Source organism: Sus scrofa, chromosome 15, assembly GCF_054392235.1.
Source record: "Sus scrofa isolate SSC_HxYL_T2T_F1_AM1 chromosome 15, Sscrofa_HxYL_maternal_Yorkshire_Landrace_v2.0, whole genome shotgun sequence".
Classification (NCBI taxonomy): Eukaryota; Metazoa; Chordata; class Mammalia; order Artiodactyla; family Suidae; genus Sus; species Sus scrofa.
The window spans coordinates 41850646-41863340 of record NC_139397.1 but is presented as its reverse complement, the minus strand read 5'-3'; positions in this window follow the sequence as shown (position 1 = coordinate 41863340).

The following is a 12695-nucleotide window of genomic DNA, read 5'->3' as shown; positions in this document are numbered from 1 at the left end:
ATTACAAAAATGAACCAGGAGAAAAGTTTTTTTGAAAATGTCCATTGTACAGAGAAGCATAGGCTAGAAGAGCCCAGGAAGGAGGCAGCTGCTTAGGGGAAGGAGGAGGTCTGGAACATCTTCTGAGAGAAGGTGACGACTAAACTAAATTAAACTTTGGAAAAAAGAGTCAGTGTTAATGAGATGTTAGAGGAGACGTTTTCAGGAAGAAAGAATAGCACTCTGAAGGCAGAAGACACAACAGCAAAATGCACTCAAGTGCTTATATGTACATATTTCTCACGTGTTTAACTGTAACACACAACTTTATTATGATGTATGTCTATCCATGCATGTTACACAATTAAATGTACAAGAGGTTAAACTTCCAAAGAATATATCTTGATGTGTAAAGCCCAGATTTGTGATGAGTCCAAATTTCTTGACAAAGCATTTGCACCTTTGATAATATGACTTATTTCTCCAGTTCCCTAATTCCCTCCTTCCTAGTGATAGTCTTTAATTTAGGGGTTGACATATTTTTAATATAAAGAGGCAGATAGTAAATATGTAAGTTTTGTGTGCCTAAGAACCTCAGTTTAGCTACAACTCTTATTGCTTGAAATCAGCTATAGGCAATAGCAAAACACGGGTATAACAGTGTCCTGTTAAAACTTTTTCAGTGGACACTGATATTTGAGTTTCATAAAATTTCTGTGTATTATGAAACTGTATTTTTTACTTTTTTTCAATAATTTAAAAAGGTAGATGGAGTTCCTGCCATGGTGCAATGGGTTAAGGGATCCTGCATTGCTGTAGCTGTGGCATAGGACACAGCTGCAGCTAGGATTCAATACCTAGCCAGGGAAATTCCATATGCCGCTAGTGCAGCCATTAAAAAAAAAAATAGTACAAATCTTTGTTAGCTTGTGACCCATAGGAAACAAGAGACAAGATGAATTTGGTCTTCAGAATGCAGTTTACTAACCCCCGTTTTAAAAACTCATTATAAAAAAAAAAGAAAGAAAGAAAGAAACACTAAAGGGAGGACTTCAGGCTGAAATGAAAGAATATAAGACAGTGACTTGAATCCACATGAAAAAAATAAAGAGCACTGCTAGTGGTAACTATATAGGTTAAAAAATATATATAAGTGGGGAGTTCCCCTGTGGTGAGGCGTATTAAGGATCTGGCTTTGTCATTGCAGATGTCTGGGTTGCTACTCTGGGATGGTTTCAAAATTCTGCATGCTGTGCAGCCAAAAAAAGAGAAAATATCAATGTATATTTTGTCTATAATGCTTTCATTTCCTTTAATGTTATTTAAAAAAAAAAAAACTGCAAAGAGTGATAGTTATAAACCTGTGTTGATGGGCATATCATGAATAAAGTAGTATCTTATGAAAAAAACTCATTATAATTTAGTGGTCAAAAGCTAGAATAGGAGACTAAGACAGGATTTACTCCCAACTCAACAACTTTATTAACTTTATAATCTTGGACTAGATAAATAGCTTGCCCAAGATCATCCCCCTGAAAGTGATGGGGAGTAAGTTTTAAAGAGGATAGCAGAGTAATCTGATTTGCATTTTAGAAAAGTCTTTGGAATGAAAGAGTTGCAGCCTGACTGGATTAAGGGAGGGAAGACTGGACGAATTAAAGGACAAATTTCATTCATCTAGTTAGTTTTTAGATCCTAAGTCAGAATACATCATATTTAATTACATTATTTATCTATACCAAAATATTCTTTTTCTCTAATGTCATTTTCAAGTATATTGTACTTCCCATTGCAGAGTAATGAAAGGTCAGCTGTATATTTTGACCTTGTGAGTACTGCATTTGATAGGGATGAATTCAGTACCTGCAGCCTTAGGAAGGGATGCTTTGTTAAAACATTTTTACCAGGGGCATGGACCATCTGTTTCCTTTGGTGATACAGTATCTCATTCCATAAAGTGGTTCCAAATGAATCATGGAGATTGGATTTTACAAGTCAGCTTTATCTGTTGCAGCAATGATTAATAGCCCCATGGTCAGCCTTGCTTACAAAAAGATAGAAAGCATGTGAAAACAATTTTCTATCCAAATGAGATGAATCCAAATTTTGCAAATAAGAGTAAAGTCAAAAGAAACAGATGTTGATGAGTTTAAAGCTTCTCCTTATTGTGCCCTGTTAAGAGAAAAAATGTGGATGTTGCAACCTGTATGACTTGGGTTAGAAACCAGGTTCCACTGTCTGCCTTTCTTGTGGCCTTCATCAAAACACTTATCATCTCTGAGCCTTCATCTCACTTCTGTGAAATAAGGATAATAACACATGCCTTGTGATTTTTAGGCAAATTTCATCATTTTTGCATGTATAAGGTCTTGAACATTGTAAGCCACATAGTATTTAGTAACACATTCGGTAGAATTCTATTTGGAATGATGTATCTGTGTGGGTGTGAGGTACATATCAAAATGCTCTCATCTTTCCCAATTAGCTCTCAGTTAGGGCACAATGAATTCCATGTCTCTGAAACAGCCTTTTTGTTTCATTTTTCACCTTTTACCTTTTATCCATTATTTAAAAAAAAATATATTCTCCCTTGGCTTCTTGAATTTCACCTTCTTTTTGTTTTTACCTGTACCTCTCTGATCACTTTCTCTCTCTCCTCTTGCTCTCTTTTTTTCTCTCTCTCCTTTTTTCCTCCAGTAAAAGACCTTTAACCATTGGACCTCTTTAAGGCTCTGTCCTAGGCCTTCGTTTAATTTCACTCTGTCTTCTAACTCTAGGAAGCCATGTTTGTGCCCATGGTCTGATCTCTCCTCTGATGACAAAATACATGTCTCTAAAGCAGAATTTTCCTTTGGGCTTAGGACCATCCCTACACACTAGGTGAAAGTTACACCTTCCTCCAAAATTCCAACAACTGAAATTTACTCCCTGCCAGTTGTACTGGAGTGTAGTGTAGAGTATAATGCAAAATCACTTCCAGTTGGGAACCATCATCCATCCGTCCATTTCTGTCCATTTCACTTTGATTACACCAGCCACACTTGCATCTCCCCTTCTCTGGATGGCTGAAACAGCTTTCCAACAAGACATCTACAACAGCTCTGATCCTCTCTCCCTCTCCTTACACTATGGGGGCTGTTTAGCTTGAAGGTTAACAGGGTGAAGGCTGAAGTCAGACAGCTGGGGACCTCCCTACTGCATGTTTACTGTGTGAGCAGGGTCAAGGTCAATGCTCTGCTCCCCGATCTCCTCCCTCTTGCAATGTGGATGACAATGCATATATCATAGAGTTGTTGTGAGCATCCAGTGTATAATAGGAGCATAATGCTCTGGACAGTGCCTGGCACAGAGTAAACTCTCAATGAGTTTCAGCTATGGGGTCAGAACTGTTTAATGAAAACAGAAATCCAATTTGGAAAAAAAAAATGCTTCAATCAATGTCATGGCTCTTAAGACAGAGAAAGAATGGTTATTAGCATGGCTGACAATGATTACCTGGCACTGTCTCTGATCATCTCCCTGGTCTTATATTGCAGAAAGCTCCCTCCTGATACCTTGTTTCTGTTTGTTCAGACTCCTGCTTGTTCATGATATGAGTATTGTGACTCTTTCAGCCTCCAAGCATTTGCACTTGTTCTCTCTGAAATGCTCTTTCTTACCCTAACCCTATACTCACTGACTAGAAACTTCTATTCTTCAAGTTTCTGTTCACTTGCTACTTCTTAAGAGACACATTCCCTTGTCTTTACCACTATATCTTTTATCCTTATTGTTCCAGTTGTTAGCTCTTATATTTGCTGTTAACACTGAATTCATTTGTTTTGTGTGATCCTTTGTTAAATGAGCACTTTCTTCACTAGACTGCAGCCTCTTTAGAAGAAAATTTTTATGTTATTTTTTGTTTTGTTTTGTTTTTAGTATTGCTCAAGATTAGATCTGTCTTTAGCATAATTCTCGACTTATCATAGACATTCAATAAGTACTTCATGTTGAATGAAGGTATATAGATAGTTTTAATAGCGATGAAATGACTTTTTGGATATAAAATTAATGTATGCTGCTTTCTAATAAAGACAGATGTCTTGGATAAGTTTTCTGATAAAACAGAAACCACAACAAAAAGGCGTTAAGTGCAGAAAGTTTATCCGAGAACATGTTATCCAGCTCATTACCACCATGGGTGACTATGGCTGGAACCTACTACATACTGCATAGAAGGAAACCATAGAGAACACAGATTAGAATTGTCCACCCAGTCAACAGAGAGGGGATTATTAAGTTACCAGCTCCAACTGCCCATGCTCACAGGTCCACTACATGGGTACTAACATTTCTATTTCCAGGGCTTAATTTATATTTCCAGGGCTTCTAGTGAAGTAGTATTATCACGTAAGGTGTCCACTTTTTTATCTGAGTTGCTTGCTTTCTGTACAATTTTAGGGGTATCTTTGAAGGTCAGTGATATGATCCCTTTGTCTCTCATTTTAACATAGCCAGGTCTGAGAGTTTGTGCTTTGTGCCTCTTTGGTTTCTTTTCTTATTTCCTTTTTCCAAGGGAAAAATAGTTATAATTTTTCTTCTAATGACTTTAGAGAAGATATATTTGTCATGCAAAGTTCTGATCCACTTAGAATTTATTTTGATGCATCTAAGCAATGTATGAGTGATTCAGTTCTTCTTCATCCTTGTTAACACTTGGTATTATCATTATTTTTGTAAAGCCATTTTGATAGATGTGTAGTGATATCTCACTGTAGTTTGAATTTGCATTTCCCTATTGGCAAGAAATGTTAAATATCTCTTAGTGTGTCTATTTACCAGCTGTATATCCTCTTTACTCAAACATCTCTTCATGTTCTTTGCTCATATTTTAATTGGATTTTTTTCTTTGTTCTTTCTTTATTTTTAATACTTAAGTTTTGAGAGTTCTGAGAATTCTTCATAGATTTTAACTGTTAGTTTTTTGCTGGTTATGTGGTTTTCAAATAGTTTCTCCCAATCTATAAGCTTGCCTTTGGCCATTTACTGGGTCTTTCACAAAGCAAAGTGTTACATTTTTCTGAGAGTAATTTATCCTTTTTTTTCTTTTATGAATCTTGCTCTCCTTCCTTTTGAAAAGTATTTTCTACATTTAATTATGAAGATTCTCATCTACCATCTAAAACACAAAGATATAACTCATAAATGCTCACTACTTATGACCTAGTGATCTCTTATTTTATTCCCCTTATCTGTCAAAAATAAACAAAAGCTCATCTGTAAACAATCTAAGCATTGAGATGTTCTCTCCCTAGGAAGAATACCACACCATTATAGATATATGGGCTCAAATGGCTACTAGCTATTTCTACCCAATCAGATCCATATGACTAGACACAGGGAGATTTTAAAAAACTATATGGGAGCTTACATATCTTGACCAGATTATAAGTTACTGCTACAAATGTTGTGTAAATACTAAGTGAGTGACCCCTTGAAGACAACATCTTAGAAGATTAAACTAAAAAGATTATTGCTAAGATAAATTTTCTAAGAAGGGAATCTATTTTATTAAACTCAAGGCTTGGAATTTTGTGTTCTCCCAGCATTTCACCAGAGTCAAATACGATCTTGTAGGTGAATGGAATGACCATAGTTATTGATTTCCTGTTTGATAAAAAAAAAAAAACCTAGAAATTGGGATGAATACAAAGAAACAGAAGAAATAAAAGTGACATTTCCCTTTCTGAGAAGATATAATCTGGCTCAGGAAACAAAATGTCAGAGGGCTCTGAGAACTCTAGGGTAATTCCAGAGGTGCTAATCTAAGCTGGGGATGGCAAGTACTAGTTTTCACAGAGAACACAATGCAGTGGACATTGAGAGTAATTAAGGGAGATTAATTCTAAGGAGAGTTAAGTTGACCTCGACCTCACAGAGCAAAGTAGTCAGTACTGTGGTTAGAGTTGGTGGGGTTTGAGAGAGTCCTGGGGAAAATTGCTTACACACAGTTATTAAGGGTAAAGGGCATGAAAGCAATGGCCTTAAAACTGAAATCAATTTATTTAGTAATGTGTCCATTCACTTTCATTACAATTAATAAATATTTCTCAAATTTCCAGCCAGGCACTTGGCAATACTAGATATTGGAGTTACGAAAAGAGATGGACCCTGATTTTTTTAAAAAATGTTAAATATTATTCTAGTATATCAGATGAGATGATCAGCTAAAAAGTAGGCTAATATCCAATACTAAAGGCAAAGTGCAGCAACAGAAATTTGTAGAAAATAGCTGCTATGCATTAAATGGATCATATGCATTACTTCTAATACAGACACTAGCATAATTCATTTCAAATGAATATCTATAATTCATCTTCTAAGTGAGAAAAAAAGGTATGTTTTTCTCTTTTTCTTTTTATTAGTATTTCTTTCTTGACTCTCTTACTTTTTCTTCCACTCTCAGAATTCTTTCTGGCCCTTATAATAAAACTGCTCTAAACAATATTATTTACTTATGTTTTTCAAATCCTTTTCTCCTGTTCTCCACTGCCTCTACGTAGTCAAGCTTTTGGCCCAAACACTGTACAGATGCTCTATTTCTGTATTTCTCTTTCATATGGACTTTCAGTGGTCCCAATATCGTTTGAAAAGGCTATGCTTCCTCCATTGAACTGTTTTAGTACCTTTGTCAAAAATCAGTTAAGCATATTTATATGGCTTTATTTCTGGGTGTTCTGCTCTGTTTCATTGACCTATCTCTCTCTCTCTCTTTCAATACTAGTAGATTTCAGTAGGAATTGTATTAAACTTATACATAATGTTGTGAAGAATTGGTATCTTTATCAGGCTGAGCCTTTCAATCCGTGAACATGGTATCTCTCCTTTTGTTTAGTACTTTTATTTCTCTCAACAGCATGTTGTCATTTTAAGCATGTATAACTTCTACTTGTTTTAAGTTCATAGCTAGGAATTCCATTTCTTTCATAATGACTGTGAATGGTATTGTGTTTTTATTGTTGTTTTCCACGTGTTTATTTTTAGTATACAGAAATGTGACTTACTTTTGCGTGCTGGTCTCAGATCCTATAACCTAGTCAAATTCACTATAACTCTATAATTTTTGTTACTTTGTTTTATAGATTCTTTTAGATTTTCCATGCAGACATTCATGTCATCTGTAAACAGAAGTAGTTATATATCTTTCTTTCCAATCTGTCTGCTTGCATTTAATTTTAATTATCTTAATTCAGTGGCTAGAAATTTCAGTACTGTGTTGAATAAGAACGGTGAGGCTAACTTTGCCTTTAAGTAGGGCTTTATACTTAAAACTTTCATAGATACTCTTCAGCAAATTGAGATAATTCCTTTCTATTAATTTGTGGAGAGTTTCTAAATATTAATAGATTTTGAATTCTGTCAAATACTTTTTCAGCATTATTTGAATGATGATATGGTTTGTCTTCTTTGGCCTGAAAATTTGTCAACTTACCTTTTGCCTGTCATAAAATGTATCACTTTCACTTTTGAAAGATAATTTTATTGATATAAAATTATGCATTGACTGTTTTGGGTTTTATTTCCTTAAGTAAAAATTTTACTCCATTGCCTTTTGGCTTCCACTGTTTCTGATTAGAATACAGACATCTTTTAGTTTTTTTCTCCTAAATATAATATGTCCAAACAATTAGCTGATTTTTAGATTTTTTTTTAATCTTAGATTTTCAGAAGTTCATCCCTAATGTGCCTAAGTGTGTTTTTAATTGTATTTATCTTCTTTGGAGATTGTTGTGCTTCCTAAATTTGTGGATTGATTTCCTTCATTATTAAAAATAATAATTTCAATTAAAAATGGGCAGAGGACCTGAGTAGACATTTTCTCAAAGAGGACATACATACATATTGCCAATAGGCACATGAAAAGAGGTTCAGTATCACTAATCATCAGGGAAATGCAAATCAAAACCACTATGAGTTGTCACCTCACACCTGTCAGAATGGCTATCATCAAAAATTCTACTAATGACAGTGTTGGTGAGGTTGTGGTGAAAGGGAACCCTTGTACACTGTTGGCAGGGATGTAAATTGACACAGACACTGTGGCAAAGAGTATGAAGATTTTTTCAAAAAAAAATATATATAGCTACCATATGACTAAGCCATTCCACTCCAGGGTATATATATCTGAGAAGAAGAAAAACATCAGTTCAAAAAGATACACATACCTCCGTGTTCATTGCAGCACTGTTTACAATAGCCACCATATGAAAGCAACCTAAGTGTCCATCAGCAGATCAATGGATAAAGAAGATGTGGTACATATATGCAATGGAATATTACTCAGCCATAAAAAGAATGTAATTTTGCCATTTGCAGCAACATGGATGGACTTGGAGGGCATTATGATGATGAGTGAAATAAGTCAAACAAAGACAGAAAAATACTGCCTGATATCACATATCACATTTTAAGTTGAATCTAAAAAATACAACAAACAAGTGACTATAACAAAAAAGAAGTAGACTCACAGATATAGAGAACAAACTAGTAATTATAGTAGGGAGAGGGAAGTGGGGAGGGGCAGTATAGGAGGGGGAGGTACAAGATATTGGGTTAAGATAAGCTCAAGGATATACCATACAATGTAGGGAATATAGACAATATTTTATAATAATCGTAAATGGAAAGTAACCTTTGAAAATTATATAAAAATTAAAAAAATAAATAATTATTATATTTGTATGCCTTGCCTATCTCCTACTAGAATTCCAGTTACAGGTGTGTTAAACCACGTGATAGTCTCCACAATCTCAGTGGCCTCTTCAGCCTATTCTTAAATATATTTTTGTCTTTGCATGTGTTCATGTCACTTCCCTGATCCCCTGATCCTTTCTTTTGCTGTGTTCAATCTACTGTGAAATCTATCAAATGACTTCATTTCTGATGCTTACTAATTCTAGATTTTCCATTTCATTGTTTTTATAGTTTCCATCGTGTTGCTGAAATTCCTCATCTGATCATATGTGTAACCTTCCTTTTCTTTTTCCACTTTTTTTTTAATACATTTATTTTAAAATTTTTCATGAGGCTGTTACCTTTCAGTAAGTGATAGTTCTCAGATGCTTTGAAGGAATTCTATCTGTTTTATTTTCTTATCCTTGAGTCTTGGTTGTGCTGCTTCCCACAGCAAATGGTCCATTGCGGGGGAGAGGGGGGAGAAGACACTGATGGACACAGACTCGCTCTGAGATTGGTTCCTGGGAAGTCTCATTCTTCATACTGGGCTGCACATGATTACTATCTTTGATTTGAAGTTAGGTTTTTCTTTCATATTCTTTTTTGTGATTGTTCCTTCCAGCTCTGGATCCAGGGATAAAAGCATGCAGAGTCTTTAGAGTCCTAGAAATGACTTATTCCCTTCAGGAATTTAGCTCCCTTTTTGTTCTTATGTTCTCTGCTTTCTCATGTAGTATCTTTCTCTTATTATAAGATCAGTATTCTAGTTTTGTAACATCTTACAGCCTAGTTAGAAAAAGAAAGGTCCAACATGATATTTTATTTATTTTTTAGCATGATTTTTTAATTAATTAATTTATTTATTTTACTTTTTTTTTGGTTTTTAGGGCTGTACCCACGGCACATAGAGGTTCCCAGGCTAGGGGTCCAATCGAAGCTGTAGCTGCCGGCCTAGTCCAGAACCACAGTAACACCAGATCCCAGCCACGTCTGCAGCTGACACCACAGGTCATGGCAATGCTGGATCCTTAACCCACTGAGCTCGGCCAGGGATCAAACCTGCAACCTCGTGGTTCCTAGTCAGATCCATTTACCCTGAGCCACGATGGGTCTTTTTAAATAAAAAAGCCAGCAGAGTCTTTTTAAATAAAAGTCTTATCCCATCGTCCTTATCAGAGTTCACTACTAGCTTATTGTCTCTAAACCAAAGCCAAAAATCTTCAGAACAGCCTTTCAGCCCACATGAGCTAGCCTGCTGTGAACTCTCTGATCTCATCTGTTCCTAGTCTCCTCTCTACTGACTCCTTCTGCTCTACTAATCTGCTCATCTTCTGACCCCATGTTGCTGTGGCTCTGGCGTAGGCCGGTGGCTACAGCTCCTATTAGACCCCTATGCCATGGGAGCGACTCAAGAAAAGGCAAAAAGACAAAAAGACAAAAAAAAAAAAAAAAAACCTCTGACGCCTTAGCACATTCCCATCTTTGCACTTTTTTTTTCTTTCAGAGATACTTACTGTTCAATACCAACATGAATCACTTCCTTACCTCCTTCAGTCTTAAGACACACACATACACACACACACCAGTAACAGACTCGCAGACACAGAGAACGGACTTGTGGTTGCCAAGAGGCAAGGGGAGGGAGTGGGATGGATGAGAAGTTGGGGGATAGTAGATGAAAACCATTACGTTTAGAATGGATAAGCTATGAGATCCTGCTGTACAGCACTGGGAACTATATCTAATCTCTTGGGACAGGACATGATGGAAGACAGTATAAGAAAAGATGTATACATATTATGGTTGGGTTAGTTTGCTGTATATAAGAAATTGGCACAGTACTATGAGTCAAATATACCCTAATTTGAAAAAAAAAAAGAGAAAAAGGAAAACTATGTGAAACAATACACACACTCACACACACAAACTGAAACAACAGCAAAAAAAAAAAAGCAAGAGCCTTCTCATGGTAACTTTTCCTGGCCACACTATTTAAGGTTGTATCTCCTCCTCTTCGAGATTTAGTTTCTCTCCTTCATCCTTGCTTTCATTCTGTCCATAGCATTTATTACCTTCATATGTAAGATGGTGCAGCCTTTGTGGGGAGTGTCTGTTTATGTGTATGTGATGTGTAGTGAACTAGTTTATTATCCTGTCCTCACTGAATGCAGGCTTCATACATGCAGCTCTTGGTCTGCTGTGTACACTCTTATGTCTGCATCATGTCAAACAATGCTTGCACATACTGTGTTTGATAAGTGCTGTGAAATGAGTAACTAAGTAACACAAAGATTAAAACCCAATAGTCTCTTTCATGTCCATAACTTACTCACTATGACCTGTTTAGTGATCTGTGACCACTGAGAAGGCCCTGACTTTTAGCTAAGGCATCACAAAGGAAGAAATACCCCTGCCAACTTGACAAATTAAGCCTTTTACTAATATCGTTCTTATTGAATCCATTCTACCTGATTTACATGTATAGCTAGATACTTCCTTAGAATTTCAAGAAGTACTAAGGAGATTAATGAGGTTAAAGTATGAAGTATTTTATTTCCCACCTTAAGAAAATGTGCACTGTGTATATCTGTGCAACCTCATTTACATAACAAGAAATGTAACCAAGTAAGCTTCATATAGTCAAAACATGACATTCAATTATTTATGAGGATAACAAAAACAGATTTTTCCAGAAACTTAATGCATAGAAAAGTTTAAAAGCTGGAAAATAACCCGTGGTAATTTCCCCCAAACTTCACAACATTAAACTTACAGGAAAACATGAACTATTTGGATTCATTAGAATAAATTCCTGACCCGTGTTTTGCTGCCTTTAATTTTTTTTTCTTTTCTCAGTTATTTTATTTTTATTAAAGTATAGTTGATTTACAGTGTTGTATAAGTTTCTGCTGTACAGCATAGTTACCCAGTCATACATATACATTTTTTTCTTTCTTCTTCCTTTCTTCCTTCCTTCCTTCCTTTCTTTCTTTCTCTCTTTCTTCCTTCCTTCCTCCCTTCCTTCCTTCCTCCCTCCATCCCTCCATCCCTTCCTCCCTCTCTCTCTCTCTCTCTCTCTCTCTTTCTTTCTATTTCTTTCTATCTTTTCATTGTAGTCTATCCCAAGAGAATAGGACCTTATTGCTTATCCATTCTAAAAGTGGAGCAATAGATAATGCATCTGACAATGGATCAGATTTTTTTTTTTTTTTTGTGGCCACCCACATGAACTAAGCTGCAGGTGCAGCAACAGTGGATCCTTAACCCACTGTGCCAGGTCAAAGGTGGAACTTGTGTCCCAGTGCTCCAGAGACGATCCCATTGCACCACAGAAGGAACTCCTGCTGCCTTTAATTTGATTGTCCCTGCCTCAGTGGTGTGGCCACTCAGCCTCTCCATCTAAGAGAGGATGGCTGGATCTGATTTCAGTGTCCACATGGCTGGGATGGAGCTCAAAGAGATGGACTTTGACATTAGTGAGTCCTTGTTTATGACCTAGGTTCCCTATGTCACTGGCTGTGGAACATCCTCAAGCCACAATTTCCCCATCAGAAAATGACATTATTGACATAGTCTGACTGTTACGAGGATTAGAAATAGCAGGCTTAAAGAACCATGCACATAATAAGGACTCAGCTAATGGGGGGAAATGTTGTGCTGAATACTTCCAAAGAAGTATTTGTGTTTGGACTTAGTCTCATTGTGGTCCATGGAGGCTGAAGATGCAATAACTCTGGCTGGAAGTCTTCTCCAACTTCAGAAGAACCTCTGCACCTTGGGGGCTCAGGGATGTTTTCCTCAATACAGCATGAACTACATCTTTATCTCCTTCAAATCTTCAAAATATGAAAACAAACAAAAACAATAGCAGCAGAAAATAATGGAAAGGAAGACAAAAAGGCAAGAGTGTTCTCACAGTAACTAGAGAGATTTTACAGAACTGACGATACAAGATAACAACGTATATTTGTTAGAACAATGAAAACATGAACTAACAATTT